The sequence below is a fragment of the Crinia signifera genome, chromosome 9, assembly GCF_055691185.1.
Source record: "Crinia signifera chromosome 9, ASM5569118v1, whole genome shotgun sequence".
In the NCBI taxonomy this organism is placed as follows: Eukaryota; Metazoa; Chordata; class Amphibia; order Anura; family Myobatrachidae; genus Crinia; species Crinia signifera.
Genome location: NC_139225.1, coordinates 169,286,230 through 169,304,876, shown reverse-complemented (window position 1 = coordinate 169,304,876; position 18,647 = coordinate 169,286,230). Strand labels below are relative to the sequence as shown.

General features: G+C 41.9%; 1 long non-coding RNA gene across 1 annotated transcript; it reads left to right on the top strand.

Moving 5' to 3' along the window:
- The first annotated feature begins 2,499 nt into the window (after positions 1–2,499).
- Positions 2,500–4,601, top strand: LOC146036798 (uncharacterized). Its single transcript, XR_014460968.1, has 3 exons — positions 2,500–3,154; positions 4,184–4,296; positions 4,460–4,601. It is a non-coding gene; the product is annotated as an uncharacterized LOC146036798 (long non-coding RNA).
- Positions 4,602–18,647: the final 14,046 nt, after the last annotated feature.

The following is an 18,647-nucleotide window of genomic DNA, read 5'->3' as shown; positions in this document are numbered from 1 at the left end:
TCTCTCTCTGTCTCTCTGTCTGTCTCTCTCTCTGTCTGTCTCTCTCTCTGTCTGTCTGTCTCTCTCTCTGTCTGTCTCTCTCTCTCTGTATGTCTCTCTGTCTGTCTGTCTCTCTCTCTCCGTCTGTCTCTCTCTCTGTCTGTCTCTCTGTCTGTCTGGGATGCAGTTTAAATCCCGGCGGTCGGGATCCCAGCATTCAGAATCCCGACCGCCGAAATCCCGACTCTCCACGACACCCCTGGAGGGAGAATAAATTAGCGTGCCGAGCGTAGCGAGGAAACCGGGCCCGCCGCGTGGCGAGCACAGCGAGCCCACAGGGGGGGGGGCGATCCACGTACCCCCCTTGTCGGGATTTCGGCGGTCGCGATTTCGGCGGTCGGGATGTCCGCCTCTCCTTGCCCAGCATATCTCCCCCTCTCTGCTCAACATTTGTACCCCCTCAGCCTGCCCATAATCTGTCCCCAATCCCTCTCTGCCCAGCATCTGCCCCCTCAATCTCTGCCCAGCATCTGCCCCTCTCTCCACACGTCTGTCCCCCTCTCGGCCCAGGATATGCCCATCTGCCCCCATTTCCCCAGAATATCTCCCCTTCTTCCTTCCCAGTATCTGCCCCCCTTTCCCTGCCCATCATATCTCCCTCCTCTTGCTGCCCATCACATTTCCACCTATCACTCTCTGCCTATCATCTGTACCCCTATCAGTATCTCCCCATCATCTGTCCCTTCTGCTCAGCAACTGCCCCCCCCCCTCTTCCCACATCTGTCCCCCTCTCTCTGCCCAGCATCTCTCCCTACATCTGGCCCACCCCTCTTTGCCCAGCATATGGCTGCCCCTTCCCCTCTCTCTGACCAGCATATGGCTGTCCTGCCCTCTCTCTGCCCAGCATCTGGCTTTCTTCCTTCTATATTTTTCCTTGTACCCCATCTATCATTTCAATTCTCCATCCATTTTCCAACAACACCCACTTTTCCCTTGTTCCTCTCACATTTCCCATTCTCATGGATCCCCTGTTGTATTCCTCTTCTGCTTTCTTCTAATCTTACATCACTACTACTGTGGGTATTATGTGTACATTACTGTGGATTTTATGCATAATAAGCGTTACTGTGGGCGTTATGTGTAAGGGGCACTACTATTGTGGGTGTTTTCAGTGGCACCACTGTAGGCATTGTGTTTAAGGGGATTACTGTGGCCTTTGTGTACAAGGGACACTACTATGTGGTGTATTGTGAATCAGGGGCACCATGTGTAATGTAATGTAAACAAGAGTGTGCTACTGTATGGTGTAATTAAATTGGGCTATGCCTATTCCTTTGTGTGCGCTGTTGCTTTAGGAGAAAGAGGCACAAATATAGGGTGACATTTATTAGAGATCGCTGTTGGGTTTTTGGCGATTTTTATCGCAAAAACGTCCGTTTTTTTTTTTTTCATTTTTTCCCCAAATAGACTACTTAATGGGTGGCATAAATCGCACTTTTTGCCGCTAATTCGCACTTTCTGAAGTGGTGATTTACAACATTGCATCCAGATGTTTTCCCATTGAAAAAGATACAAATCGCTAATTTAATGTCTGCCGCATTTGGAAATCGGCAGCAAAATGCGATTTTTTCCCAAAAAAAAAAAATAGACCAAGTACAGGGTGGCGATTTGCTTAAAATCGCCAGCGTTTGAGCGTAGAAACGGTTAAATATCTCACAGGTGACCCACATAGCACTTACTAACTCCCCCACATATACTCCCACATGATTATGGACACCTGTGAGGCTGTTTGAGATGGACATTTTGCAGAGTGGACTGGAGGTGCTAGTGTGTGAGCTGGGGCGTTTGGAGGAGCTACGCAGAAGGGATGATGCTGCCCACCAGATCCAGGTACCCCGACCACTACGTGCTTGATGATTTGGACCCTTGTGGGGGGGCCAACTATGCAGTGTCTGGGCTGCAGAAATTAATGTGCGCCCTCCACTTGTTTGCCACAGGGTCCACTCAGTCTGTGAGCTCATGGGCCTTGGGGGTGTCACAAGCCACTTTCTCTAAACATTTTTCTCAAGTGTTAAATGCATTAAAGAAGCTGTGGCGCACATATATCACATTCCCACGTTGTGAGTCCGAGTGGCAGGACCTGAAGGTGGCATTCTATCGGCTCTCAGCATTTCCAAATGTGCTGTGAGCCATAGACTGCACCCACATTGGGATTCGGGCCCCGCACGTGAGGGAGCATGTCTATGTGAATCACAGGGGCAGACATTCCCTCAATGTGCAGGTGGTCTGCGATGCCAACCTCACAATTCTCAGTGTGGTTGCAGGCTACCCCGGGAACTGCCATGATGCCTATATCCTGCAGCACTCAGCTCTCTGGGACCGTTTCCACAACAACACCATGCCAGAGGGCTGGCTACTTGGTAAGTCACTTACCACTGTTTACATGCTGTTTGCTTACCTATGTCTTTCCCTTTAACATCCATGTGTGTAACCTTCTATTCAAGAGTCATTTCTGTTGTAATTGTTTATACCAGCCCAAGCAATATAGTATAGACTGCTACTATTATGTGCCAATTACCCACATGATATGTGACCACACAAATCCCTTTACATGTTAGGTGACTCAGGATATGGGTGTCATTCGTGGGTCATGACACCTCTGCGGAACCCACAAAGCCCTGCACAGCACCGCTACAATGCTGCACATATTGCTACCCGCAATGTAGTGGAACGCACCTTTGGGGTGCTGAAAAGCCGATTTCGGTGTTTGGACAGGTCAGCAGGTACACTGCTATACCACCCTGCCAAAGTGGTTTTGGTTGTCCAGGCTTGCTGCATGCTGCATAACATAGCTTTGGGTCAACCAAATTATGTAGATGTGGCCCCTGCAGCAGTCATGCAGGAAGCTCAAACTACTGATGTTGTAGTGCGAAGTACACGGAGGGGGGATGTGGTTCGTACACAGATGATCCTGCAGCATTTCACAGGTAATTTTTGTGTGTACAATGAATAGTAATGGGGAACCTGTAACACACATACATTGGTAACATTACATTTTTCCCTGTCCATGTTAATTGCTCAGAAGCAGACCAACAATAATGGGCAACACCTGCAAGCTACCCCACCACAGCATATTTTATGCCTGGCAACATGATAACACCTATAACAATGTCAAGTAAGTACTGTAGTTTTCTGTGTGTACAAATGTTGGCAAATACAAATTAACATAGGCTTAATGGATGGAGGTGACATGGATCAGTGATCTCAGGTGGTTGAAATGTAGCAAAACAAGTGGCGCCTACATACAGTATGCAATTCCCAATGCTTATCCCCTTCAAATGTGACTATTTCCTTAAAATTCCATGACAAATAAGCACACACAACCCAAAGTCCCGTGGCTGCTAAAATGTGACTAGTTGACAATACATAATAGAACAGTGTGGGTAATCATTTGGAAAGAATGACAACAAGTTTGCTGGATGCAAATAATTTTTACTTGCTGAAAAATTTAGCAATAGCATATAAAAAATTTTCAGGAACAATCACTGCATGAGTGAAGGAAAAAAAGAAAGAACATGATACACATGTAAATGCAAAGAACATTATTAATGTTTGAATACAGCCCGGGAATTAGCACCCTTACCACTAGTGGCACCACCACCCCTAGTACAGACACTACGCCGTGGGGGAGTAGTGGGGGACCCACTCATGGGTGTGGAGGACACACTACTACTTTGGGTAGATGTGGTTTGGTGCTGACCTAACAAACTAGTTGCACTGAGGCTAAGTTGCATTTGTAGGGACATCAACGCAGTTGTTTGGCCATTAATAGCTTGGGTCTGTTCAACCATATTGGCATTTAGTGTAATAAAATTAGTAGTTTGACCCTGAATGGCTTGGCAAATTTCTGCGAAGCGTGTGTCTAATGTGGAGACAAGACGAATTTGTGTCCCTACATTAGCCCACACACTTTGAGAAATTCGTCTCATTTGCAGAGCTATGTTACGCACATACCCCTTAACGGTTTCTAGTTGGGTGGTCTGCACCTCCATAAAAACTAGTTGTTTCCCCTTGAAAAGATGGATAGATTGCGCCAACTCCTCCGCACAAGTGGGGGTGTTGGTGGCTGCAATGATTGGGGGCTGCTGCCTATGTGACTGCGTATAGGGGGCCTCATTGACTGGGTGTGCTTGGTTTTGTGCAGGTTCCAACGATGGCACCGTCTCAAGGATGATTTCACTCATGTCATCCATATTTTGCATGGGATCCGTAGGTTCAGGCATCGGTTGTGAAGGACCTACAAATGAGAAAAGAGTGGTAAGTATGCTATGCAGATTGGTGTATGGTGGGTCATGTTACCTTAGTTGGAATGGTTAGGTGTTGCTCATGCATTATGCATTGGCACAGGCTACTGTGGTGGGGACAGCCATGTGTGAAATGTGCAATGTGTTTGTGTAACACTATGATATCTCACCTGCAGACTGGACAGTGTGAACAATCGGATGTGGCTGATGTTGCTCAACAGCAGGCTGGGACTCCAGAGATGGAGCTGTTTGAAAGAAGAAGACATTTTCCATAATGATCATTTGCACCTAACTGTCACTTTTTCAAATATGCTGATAAAAACTTAACCAAAATCAAACTTTTTTTACTCTGATATGATTGCATAAGGAATGTGAAGACTTTGAACTGAAGTGGTTATTTCAGTATTATGACTGTGAACAATATTTTTAATCCACTTGCAAATAACCGGAAAGACCAGCAGATTACACATGTAAAAGTGACTGTAAAGTGCTTTTCCAACTACCCAGATGATTGATATGGATTAACAATCAAGTACACTGCAGCCCTACAGTGATTAGGACAGCACACATTAATTGGATCTGTGGAACTACATAACCCAGCAAAATGCACAGTTCATTATTTAGCAATGCAAGCTAGCAAAATGTGCTTTTGCTGGGATATGTAGTTCCACACACAGCAATCTTTTGAACACATAAAGCATACCACCATAATAGCATGCACACATGACATAGCAAAATGTGTAGTTGACTTACCAGTTGGCGGTGGAGTGGGGGGCTTGTCTGTGTCGGCAATGTGGATGCCATGAAGCACCTCCGGTGGGATGATTCGGCATAGCAGCCTCTCATAGGCCTTAAAGCGGACTTCCTGCCTAGGGCCACCTCCTGTGCGACAGGCCTCTTTCTTCTCCTGGGCAAGCTTGGCTTTGAGGAGGCGCTTGATGTCATTGTATCGCTTTTTGACGTTGCGCACACTCCTCTTGTGTGTGCTAACTGCATTTACCGCGGAGGTGATATTGTCCCACATCCCCTTCTTCCTTGCCACACTTGTGCGGTGATGGTGAGGACCAAGTAGGCGGTCATACAGGGGCAAGAGTGCACGCACCAGGGCCATATTCTCCTCATAAGAGAACCTGACTTTCCTCCCACTAGCTGTACGATCTGCATCATCCTCCTCCACATTTTCAGCCTCACCCTCTTCCTCCTCCTGTCCTGGTTCTTCCCCCAGCACCTCCAAGTCTGCTTCATCTGCCTCCTGCACAGGCCAGTCCACCTCTGAGAAATCTCCCTCTTGCAGCTCCTCCTCTGTGTGCCTGGCACTCTGTTCCTCCTGTGAGGACACCTGGCTTGTGCCTGCTTCCTCCTCATCCTCCATAGCTACCTGCTCAGCTTCCACCATGTGGCCTCTCCCTGGCGCAGCTCTTGCTGGGAGCATGCTGGCTGTCCCTGTCCTGCCTCTGGCAGTGCTGCCTCTCACTCCCCTACCTCTCCCAGTGGTTGGGGTATTTGGGCCCAAGCCGGCTGTCCCTCTGCCTCCTCTGCACCTTATCACTGCTCCTCTCCATCTCAAACACCTTACTCCCTTTCAAAGGGTAAAATGGCGTCTGCGCCCCTTTATATAGGGGGTGTGATGCGTATTGCAAGGGACTAAGGTGGGCCAATAGGTTAGCATGTTGTATGGGCTGATCAGGTGTATTGGTGTAAATCGCATTCCGGTTGGCCGCAAATACGCACATGACCTAACCCGGTATTCGCACTTTTATGGCGTATTACATCGACTCAATTCGCACCTTATCGCCATCTATCGCACTTTTCAGGCGGCTGTACGCCAGCCATTCAATACGCGATTTCTGGAAAAAAATGCGATTTTAAAAAATGGCGATATATGGCGATTTGAGTTAAAATCGCATTTTCAGACACAATAAATCTCGCCCATAGAGTTTGCAGGAGGGTGCGGGACACCCCAGCACTGGTACTGATCTGTCAGGGCCAGTGTTCTCTGGTGAGAACACTGGCCCTAGCATGCTGGATCTTAATCGCTGGCCACGCATCACTATTGCTATGGCCCCTACACACGGAGCAGGCATTTTCTAAGCGACCTAATGAGATAGCTTAGAAAATGCCCTGAAATTTCCCTGTGTTTAGGGTGCTTAGTTAAGTATAGTACACACACATAGGGGGAGATTCTCTAAGCGAAAAATGTGGTATAAACCCCGTTATCGGGTTTTTACCGCATTTTGGGATGCTGTAAGCATCCCCCGCCGGGTTACCCCAGCGGGGGGCATCGTCAGAAAAATCTGGCGATGCCCCATAGAACCCACAACCCTCCTCCGCCGCCCCGCGCCGACATCCTGCCGCCCCGCATCGCCCCCTCACCTGTGTCCGGGCAGCACAAAGCTGTGCTGCCTGGACCTGTGACCTCCTCCCTGCACTGATCCTCTTCTGGGTGCAGGGAGGAGGAGAGCCCGGCAGAGCAGCAACAGCAGCGCCGGGTGTGTGAGAGAGGGGGGAGCCGCCGGGACTTGCTGGGACCCGGCGACTCTCACCGCAAAGGACAGCTCTTAACGCAAGAGCTGTCCTTTGCTATAATTATCGCATATGTTAGAACATATGCGATAATTATAAATGCGATGGGCGGCGAAGGGGGCGGAGATTCTTAGAGAATCTCCCCCATAGCCTGTAGTGTTGATATACATTAGGCCAGTTTTAGGACCTGTATGTTGTTAGGCCAGTGTGGGTGGGAATACTATCCTGTTTATAGTGGAAGTGTAGCTTTGAGGGAGGGTTGCTGTGTTCGGTTATGGGATAAAGGGGTCAACCAGGAGTAGATTAACAATACAGGGTTCATTCACATTTTACAGTCCCTCCAACAAACACAACACGAGTTTATGACATGAATCTAATATTTAGACACTATTGATGCTTTAGTCTTGCCTGTTACCGATGTCTCTACATATACTGATGTACTAATCCTGCCTACTGTTATGCTGGCTCCACCCATTATTGATATGGTGCCGCCCACAAGGCCACTTCAAAAAATTTCCAGGGCCACTTTTAGTCCCCAATCTGTCCCTGCCTAATACCCTAACACCCTAATACCCACCCACCCCCCCCCCTAACCCTCCCCCCAACTCTAATCCTAACCCCCTAACCATAACCTAACCCTACCACTAACCTAACCCTAAAAGCCTAACCCTAACCCAAAAACCTAACCCTAATACCCTTCCTAACCCTAGCCCCAACCCCCTAATACCCTAACCCTAATGACCCTAATCCTAATGACCCTAACCCTATCCAACACTTCCTAACCCTAATACCATAGCCTCAACCCCCTAATACCCTAACCCTAATAACCTAATGACCCTAACCATATCCACCCTAATAACCCTAACCCAACCCTAATACCCTAACCCCCCCCCCAAGCCTAACCCTAACTCTAATACCCTAACCTACCCCTACACTAATACGCTAACACTACTAACCCTAATACCCTAACCCTAATGCTGGCCACACATCAGACCAACTTTCCTCCAACCATCAAACTAGTTGGTTGGATGGAATAAAAATATGGCACTGGATGGGAGCAAGTGTAATATTTACTTCAGAAATTTGCTCCCAAAATCTGGAAAAGGACAAAAACTGTCGCTCAGACACGGTACTGTAGTTGAACCTGTTTGATTTAAACAATTTAACTGAATGTTTTTGTCCATTTTCCTGGGTTTGTGAGCACAATTCTTATTGTCCTTTGCTCTCATCCAGTAACATATTTTTATTCCATCCAAGCAACTAGTTGGACGGTTGGAGGAAAGTTGGTCTGATGTGTGGCCAGCATTAGCCAATAAGCAATTTGCTCACAAACTCAGGAGAATGGACAAAAACATGCAGTGAAATTGTTTAAATCAAATAGGTCCAACTACAGTACGTTGTCTGAGTGACAGTTGTTGTCCATTTGCCAATTTGGGAAACATGACTTAATTACAAATTACATTTGCTCCTATCCAGTACCAGGTTTTTATTCCATCCAACCAACTAGTTGGATGGTTGGAGGAAAGTTGGTCTGATGTGTGGCCAACATAACCCAACCCCAACCCTAGCAACTGGGAAGTGGGCGTGGTCTCACGCTATTAAACCCTCAGCCATGCCCAGTGCTGTCCTGGCAACTGTTTCTGGGCTTCTAACTGGAAGTGGGCGTGGCCTCATGCTATTAAACCCTCAGCCATACCCAGTGTTGTCCTGGCAACTGTTGCTGGGCTTCTAACCAGGGCTGTCCTCCCAATGGTTGCTGGGCTTCTAACCGGACGTTGGCGCGGCCTTACGCTATTAAACCCTCAACCATGCGCAGAACTGTCCTCACAATGGTTGCTGGGCTTTTAACCCTAAAACCCTACCCTTAATGCACTAACCCTAAAACCCTAACCCTAATACCTTAACCCCCCCCTAACCCTAATATCCTGAAACCCTAACCCTCCCCCCCAACCCTAATACCCGAACTAACCCTAATACCCTAACTAACCCTAATAACCCTAACCACTGTTAAAACAGATATAACACATCAATAATTCTATACTTTTGTTATACTCTGTTTTCTCAAATATTGTTATTTATTGCTGCAGGTGGCGTTAGCTTGTTGCACAAGGTACTAGCCACGGCGTATGAGGCCTACCCTTTGCGCTAAGCAGCAGGTGTTTGTTAGAAGCAGCAGCCATTTTGTCCAATCATGACTTGCATAATAACATTATAAAATGGCTGATCATTCAGAACAGTGCTGTAAAAATGATTTCTTATAGAGAATGGTTTTTGGTTTTAGAAGCTTAAGAATGTGATGTTGACAGTATAATAGAGCAAGGACAGACACCTAGACTCCACAAACATCAACTATATGGGAACAAGGCCACACATGCGTAGACCCACAAGGCCACTGAAGTTGGGTGTTGGGTTAATTATGACATCATGATTGAAAGCAGAGCTTGCCAATAAGACTCAATGCTTATGAGTAATTCATTAATGTGATTAAGGTTTAAATATCAGAGTTAGAGAAGGAGGAGAAAAGCAGTTGAGGAAGAAGCAAGCAAGCACGGGGGGGGGCTGGAGGTAACTATGAAGGAGGTTTAATCATGGCTGATCACTGTCCTTGAAAGGTGTCCATTTTGATTTGATTTAGAATTACTGTTTAAGTATTAGCTAATCAATTTTATGTTTCTTGTGTTAGTCTGCATTTGCAAATACCGGTCATGAAGCTATTATTTAAGTAAAGCATTGTCATACATTTTATAACAATGTAGTGTGGGTGTGCAATCATTTCAGCGTTGCCGTTATATTTAAAGGTAATAAAGTAAATATATACAGGTTTGGGTTATCAATCATATCTAATCTTATCAATCAAATCTCTGCGTTATCAGTTGGAGGCTCCAGCGAGATTCACTGATGTTGGTGTCCACATTTTATCAGTAATTGAGAAAATCAAAGTTTGAAAAAAAAATTTTTTTATTAGCTATTTAAAAAAAAATAAAAAAATATGTGTAGAAAAATTGTAAAGTCGGTAAATTTTTTCACTCTTATCTATTTCTCAATGTCTGTTAAAGTATGGTAATCCAAAATTACTTGAAACAACTTCGCTCTTTAATTATAAAACAAATAGATCGTAATTTAAGGCATATTGAAAGACAACGCTGCATTTTGCAGACTGTCAGCTTGCTAAACCCCCCCGCATCGCCCATTTCTTCTCGGTGTCAGAGAAAAGATAAGGAGCGCTAGAAACTTGGCAAGAAGTTTTAAACAACCTTGTTTGAATTAGGAAGAATGTTTCTTTCGTTTATTTGCAAAGCATGCAGACTATAACAAGCATATTGATTTAAAGGTTATGCTGGCAATGATTTTGTACTTTAAAAAAAAAAAAATTCTTTAAATGACAGTATTTTTGGTTTGTTTTTATTTTTTGACCGCGGTTGGATTGTTTGGTGTATATTGTCTGCTGAGGATATTGCTGAAGTAACTAATCTGTAGCGGTTGTTTTGATAATTAGAGTTTCTTTGTTTGTCCAATCTATACATTTTAAAGAAGTTGCATATATTTGTTGTAGGTTTTCCCGTGCTTATAATTTGGTGATTAGAGATAGGAGGTTGTGCATTTACATTTCTTCCTGGTTGACTGGCCAGCAACATGTGGAAGAAATGGAATGCATGATTTATCCATAATCTGTATTGTTTGGAAACCCACGGATTGTCTACTGTATATGGTTTATATATGAAAATGTTAATAAATAATTAAATATACGTTGCATTGTTAGAACTAGCAAGCAGTCTGATTACAATAACAGTTTGAGCTAATTTCTTTATATCCATAGACAGAGGTCCGTTAAAATACAGAGTTTAAAGGAGTAGACGCTAATATTGTAAGCCAAGTAACAGTTCATTTTTACCACCAGAATAAATAAAGTTAATTGGAATATTGTTTATAACAAAGAAAGTAAGATAGAGTTTATCTCATTGTAAAGTTTTTTGGTCTCTTGTCTTGCGGAGATGAAGTAGGTAATGTAGGACTGATGTTTTTCTGCTATGGGTTTTTTATTTTATTTTTTTGGTTTATTAAACAAAGCAGCTGTGAGTTGAAAACTCTAAAGTGATGGATTCAGTTGATGTAATGCGAGATAAGGAGTTGTCCATGTTAGGTGAAGAAACAGGAAATGATGATGTGAATTCAATGTTTTTTTCATTTAATGAGTAATACATTTTGGATAAGAAAAGCGATATATATCGATGAGATATAAGTCCAATATAACATCTATTCTTAAAGGTTCATATTGACATATTAGACCGTGTTTTCTGTTGGCAATTTATATTGCTTATTTGCTTGATCTGGATACATATATTGAATCAGATATACCTTGAGTAATGCACAGATACTGTAAGTCCTGGGTTTTATTTTTATTCTTATGAATGGAAGGTAATCAGTGATAACTGACTCAAGGCTGTGGGGTTTTCTTTAAGCCAATTTTTGTTTTGTTTTTGATTTGTGTTAATTTAATTTTGTTTGTTTTGAAAGGGGGAGGGTACTAAATTGATAGAGTATCTTAAGGGGTTAATACTGTGGCCACAGTTAGCTAGATAACCAGGGGAGATAGTGATCTAATCGTGTAATGATCACTTAGACAATGTGCAGATATGGTAACAAAGAATGACATATTGCATATAATTTTTTTTTCTGATTTGAGGAGTTGATTTTTTCCTGTGAGAGTGCTGACCGGTAGCGAGATTCACAGGGGGTATCTGCCACCTACATACAAGGTAGAATATATGGGGAAAAATAATAAGAGAAGACAGGGTGGGGGTGGGACACGTGGAAAGCGTAGGTGTGATAACATTAGGCGACACATAACGCTAGGTTAGGTTTTTTGGGGAAATTTTTCATTTATTTTATTTACATATCTCTTTTAGAGCCCTAGGGAAGAAAAAGAAAAATGGGGAAAAAAAAGAATAATTTTGAAATCTTTGTTTATTTTTGAAAAAGCAGAAGGGAAGAAGTTTTTTTTCAGTGATGAGGTGAGAGTAATATCAGAAATAACTCAATAGGAAATGGTTAATGAGATTGATAAGAGAGTAAAGTTTTATTCCTAAATGATGTGAAATATCCAAGGACTGTTACAGAACTGCTTTCCATAACAAGGACATTTAAACAATTATGTGTTGAAAGATCTTAGAATTGAAGATATTGTTTACCCTTTTGAAAAAGCATAATGAATAGATTGAAGTTATTGCTATGTTTGTATGGGACAGTGATCAGCCATACCCAAGGATGACCTCCAGCCCCCTCCCCTTTGCTTCCCTCATATGATAATGTTGTTTTATCAACATCGGTTTAAAAAAAACTGCCATTTTTTTTCCAAATGACAAATGCTAATATGATGTCTGAGCTTAATAATGCTATTGCTTTTGCTTGTTTTATTTAAATTAACTCCCAGCCAATAGAGGTGTGACGATTCCAGAGAAAAGATTAATTTACAAATTGATGCATTTCATTTTGCACAGAAAAAGCAAGTGGTTTAAAAAATTATTATTATTATTACTGAGCCACTAGAAATTCTTTAGAAAATAATATTGAGTCTGCAGGTACCTCTGCAGAATCCTTATCAAAGCCCTTATTGAAAAATATAGATTTTATAGTGATTATTATAAGATGCATATTGAGTTGCATTTCTATCCTTACTGATTTATCTGATTTCATGTTGCCACTTTCCTAGATCCATTGGTCATGCATATGAGCCCACAAATAAGGAATGGAGGTCACAATTAGGCGCAGCACAACTGGGTACTGCTACTAGTAATCGCATTTACTGCACAACTAATCATGATATTCTCTCAAATATTTGTAATGATTTAATGATTGTTTTTTCTCAGAGTGGTTTGGAAGAAATTGTGTATTATTAACAGGAATCCATGAGAGACTGCTGTCAGAAGGCACTAACCGATATGAGGACCCTCACGGGGTTAGAGGATACGAGTGATGCTCATAGGGCATTAAGCAATTAGTATTTTGATGAGTTTTTCATTACTAATCATGTCACAAGTTTCTAAACATCTATGGACCACAAGAAATAGTTTTTTTCTAGATTTTACAACAAAGCATATTATCTAATACCCATAGTAGTTGCAACACTCCGTTATTGCAGGTTATCTGCCCAATGTGATTATTCTTATTATTTTTTTAGTGTAAATCAATTCACTTCACAGTTATGGAAGTATTACCGTCATCTAATCATTGATTTATGATCTGCATATTTCTTAATATCATATAGCAAATAGTCAGGACTTACTACATTTATTTACAGCACAGTCCAATATATGTGGACACAATTAAGCCAAAGTTTTATGGACAGCCCCACTATGTCCCACAATGAGTTGCAGGATTCCTACCACAATGCTGATTCAATATGTCTATGATCTAATGATGTGTTTAAATTCGTTACAGGATTCTCTTACTGACACCTTTTCTATTACTACTACTAAATCTAACTGACGCAGAGCTGACAAAGTACAATATACTGACATAATTGCTTCATTCGAGGCTCTGATATACGCACTGACAGAAACCACAGCACTGGATATATCAGATTTATCATATACCTGTCTTTACTGTAATGAACAACAAGCAGCAGCCTTGGGAGTTTGAACACATATACATGGGGGTTCACAAAGACCCATCAGGTGCTACAGTTGCACACTTGACCGAGTGGCATCTGCTTTACCAACATGTTTAAGGACTGTGGTGGCTGCTGCAGCCTTTGTATAGAAATTACAGAACACCGCACACTATGTGTCTCTAATGCTACATCTTTTCTAATGAACTCTTCACGGACAAGAGACATTTCCAGTGCATGGTTCTCTCGTTGGGAACTTTTGCCCCCGGCGCCACATGACCTGACCATTGTCAGGTGTGGTACGCTAAATCCTGCTACTCTGCTACCTGGTGGGACCCGGGAGTCCCAGAGGATGGATGAGAGGCAGGATTTAGAACATGATTGTGAGGAATATTTAAAGCAAAATTTCTCCAATTAGACCTGATATCTCTGACACGCCACTACCATCTACAAAGAGATGGATTTAGAGATACTCATTTTCCATTGTGATTTTGCTATGATATAATACGCTAATATCACAGCAAGTAAAGGAGCTCATTGAGGCTGTGCAACTCCCTGCAAAGGCAGTAGTTGTTAAGTGTCAAGCTCACATGTTATAAAGTGATCTTGTTGCACTTGGTATCAAAAATAAAATGGCCACTGTTGTGAATCACACCACTATACAATTTAATGTTTTTACAATTGACCAGCAGAAGCTCATAAAACATCAAGAGTTGTGTATTTAAAAGGAATGTGCCAATGGATGATGCATGGATGCAGTCAAAAGGCTAATAGCCTATGTAAAGATGGTGGGGGCAGACCAGTAGCTCCCCAAACTGCTCCTCCTGGCATATGCGGAAGCTGCCCATGGGATGACCCATGTAAGGAGAGAGAGGGCATGTATTTTGATTTCATCTTATGCAGAGAAAAGGAGTCCCAAACTCATCTGCAAGAGAATGAACTCAGGAAAATTATTCCTATAGAACCATCTAACATTTCTCCTACCACTGGTCCATTCCTAAGGTTAAAAATAAATGTATTGAATTTACATGCATACGAAATTGTCATTATATTTAAATGGTATCTGATATGTTATCTTGATTAGAAGGAACGTCCCAGCTGTCCCATGTACAGCATCCTTTACAGCAAAGAAATTTATTGAGAAATTTGTGTTCAGACATGTTATCCCATAAGGTATATGGTATTAAAAAAAAAAAAAAAAATCATAGAGGTACATATTTTGACAGGAAAGGTATTCTAAGGAATAAGTCAATATATGGGTATGAAAATTTGGTTGCACTCACCACACACTAAAAGGTTTTAGTCAAAATTGAACATGTTAACAAATGCACATTGAGAACACATTATTTAGGGTGGGTGTGGAAATTACCATGAGTTGACTTGAAGTTTTGTCTTCGGTTTTGTATAACATTCACACTACTCCTCAGCAGCCACTGAACCTGTCCCCTTAGAAGATCATTATTTTAATTGATATATACATTTTTTTGGAGAACATCAAACCCTATTCAACATCCAGCAGCAGACTTGTCACTAATTCTCACATCATCTAAAGACTTTACCAGAAAAGCAAACAAGCTTATGAAGGGATGTTGTTATAAAGTCCAGCCTGGAGACTATGCAATGGTGAGAAAATTCTTACAATTAAATGTCTCGTAGACCAAAGGCAAGACCCGTCCCTGTGAAACAAACCAATTGAATTAATGCGTCTCACTGCAAGAAGGTTTCCGACCCGGTGGTGAGATCAGTTGAAGGAAAAAGAAACTGATGCAGATAAATATTGTGACTTTGATTTTAACTTAATAAACTTATTGGATGATGGGCCTGTCCAGGGCCCCCACACAGACCAAGACAAGGTCCACGGAATCGGGGGGCATCCTTAGTGGTGTCCCTGCGGGTTGTGGGCAAGAAGAGGTCCACAGAATCGGGGGATACCCTTAGTGGTGTCCCTGCGGGTTGTGGACAAGGTTTAAAACAATGATTCCCATGAGTGACCAAGTTTCCCATACACTAACTAACTGAAGAAGTCATTTTTGTTTTTTAAGTTTTCATATTTTTATAGTGAATGAGGGTTACCAGGGATTGGTTGCTGGCAAGGACAGTGTGTATAGTTATCAAAGAGGTATTACTAGAGTCATGGTGGTGTATTCTACTTCTGCTTTTAATTTTAATACCACAAGTATAATCATAACAGACACATATATACATCATACTACTGATGCTCCCAGGTTTCGGTATGCATCAGAGGATGGTAAAAAAAAATACTGATGGCCAATATTAAAAGGTTTAAAATAAATATATGAGTAATAACATAAAAATAACTAAGAACATCCACACCAGAACCATTGATAGAATACATCTAGTAAGGTATCAGTAAAGAAGAGGCATTCTAAGTAAGGATGGTAACAATGGTGCAAACATAATATCTATATGCAAACTGACATTTCTTCCTTAGACGCTCATCATGAGCTGATAAAAAGAACAATAAGGTAAACTGTTGGTTATATTGTCATCTACGGTATCACTCCGGTAATGTTGGGTTAATGGCTACTTATATTTGCAGTCAAATCAAACAACACTTCATTTTCTATGTAGGATTTACACAAGTGAATCTTATAAGGTTACTGACTGTCCCTAGGTTTAAAATTGGTAAAGAGTGTAATAACAGGAGATATTTTGGAGTACAACAAAACATGTAGTTATCATGTGACAGAGTTGGGTGAGCTAGTGGAAAATCTTGATAAAAAAGGTACTCATTGAATTGTTTCTTATGATGTTATCTCAAACATACTGTCTCATAAGCCATGGACATTACCACAAGGATTATATTATATTTACAAACTTAAGGTTTCTAAATGGTTACAAACAAGTTCTATTGTAATAAATTTTAACTTTTACTAATTAATACAGTGGTGATTCAACATGATGATTTGAAAGTAACACATGGTATATTAAAGAAACGCACTTATTTACATGATCCCAAGTTTATAAAATTGTATTTGAATTTGTGAATATAATTAAAATATGGTACAAGCATTACAAATACTAAACTGATGGTGACGTTAAAAGGAAAGTTGAATTAAATTATTTGGGTTGAAAAAAATTTTGTTTATTGAACAGGTGTGAGTGATGTGATTCCCTACAGTTGGTTTATTTGGTTGAACCCCAATAACTGGTTCGCATAAGTCAATGTTATATATGCTTTAAGAAGTTTAATGTTTTTGCCAAGATAATATTATTGATTTTTCTGTATACTAGTGAAATGCTTCAAGAAGGTTTTCCGATGTATTAAGAGAGAAACAAATGATGCACAGTACGAGAGATATGAACTTTCTCTGGAGATTTCAAAGTTCAGAGGATGGACTGTTAAAACAGAAATAACGCATCAATAATTCTATACTTTTGTTATACTCTGTTTTCTCAAATATTGTTATTTATTGCTGCAGGTGGCGTTAGCTTGTTGCACAAGGTACTAGCCACGGCGTATGAGGCCTACCCTTTGCGCTAAGCAGCAGGTGTTTGTTAGAAGCAGCAGCCATTTTGTCCAATCATGACTTGCTTAATAACATTATAAAATGGCTGATCATTCAGAACAGTGCTGTAACAATGATTATGACATCATGATTGAAAGCAGAGCTTGCCAATAAGACTCAATGCTTATGAGTAATTAATTAATTAATGTGATTAAGGTTTAAATATCAGAGTTAGAGAAGGAGGAGAAAAGCAGTTGAGGAAGAACAAGCAAGCACGGGGGGGGGGGGGGCTGGAGGTAACTATGAAGGAGGTTTAATCATGGCTGATCACTGTCCTTGAAAGGAGTCCATTTTGATTTGATTTAGAATTACTGTTTAAGTATTAGCTAATCAATTTTATGTTTCTTGTGTTAGTCTGCATTTGCAAATACCTGTCATGAAGCTATTATTTAAGTAAAGCATTGTCATACATTTTATAACAAGGTTGTGTGGGTGTGCAATCATTTCAGCGTTGCCGTTATATTTAAAGGTAATAAAGTAAATATATACAGGTTTGGGTTATCAATCATATCTAATCTTATCAATCAAATCTCTGCGTTATCACCACCCTAATCCCCTAACGCTATTACCCTAACCCTACTAACCCTAACATCCTAACCCTTATTACCCTAACCCTAGCAACTGTTGCTTGGCTTCTAACCGGAAGTGGGCGTGGTCTCACGCTATTAAACCCTCAGCCATGCCCAGTGCTGTCCTGGCAACTGTGAAAGTGGGCTCTCTGTTTTTCTATACCCGTATATGGAGTTGTGATATTTCCATGAGAGGACCCCACCTTCCTAAAAGATACCCAGATGCTCCTGTAGCTGCACATTTATTTGTGAGTACGGTACACATCCCCTGACCTTGATGTTGCATGTGTGGTGAACCTCTAATGAAAAGATACCTATATGAGCACCTCCTACTTTCCTAATAGTGAGTTGGGGTACACATATGGTTACCCACGCCGTGGAACCCATTTATATTTCTGAAATTTGACAACATCATTGCTGATACTTGCTTTTTATTTTTCAATTATATATCTCTTGATCCTGAGAGACACATCGGAGATTTGTGTACACTACCCTCCATCGCCAATTGGTCCATTTCTCCAAAAACAAGCTGTCCTGGCAACTGTTGCTGGGCTTCTAACCGGAAGGGGGCGTGGTCTATTAGCATATAATCCTCAGTCATGCCCAGGGCTGTCCTCCCAATGGTTGCTGGACTTCTAACCGGAAGTGGGCGCGGCCTTACGCTAATAAACCCTCAACCATGCCAAGAACTGTCTTCACAATGGTTGCTGGGCTTTTAACCCTAACACCCTAACCCCAACCCTAAAACCCTAACCCAAATACACTAACCCTAAAACCCTCAAACTCTAACCCTAATACCCTAACCCTACCACTAACCTAACCCATACCCTAACCTAACCCTAATCTTGCCCAACCCTAACCCTACTAACCCTAACCCCTACCCATAACCTAACCCTACCACTAACCTAACCCATACCCTAACCCTCCCCCCCAACCCTAACACCCTAACCCTAATACCCTAACTAACCCTAATACCCCTAGCCCCAACCCCCTAATACCCTAATCCTAGTGACCCTAACCCTATCCACCCTAATAACCCTAACCCTACTAACCCTAATCCAACCCTAACCCTAATACCCTAACCCTCCCTAAGCCTAACCCTAACCCAATTCCCTAACCACCCTAACTCTAATAC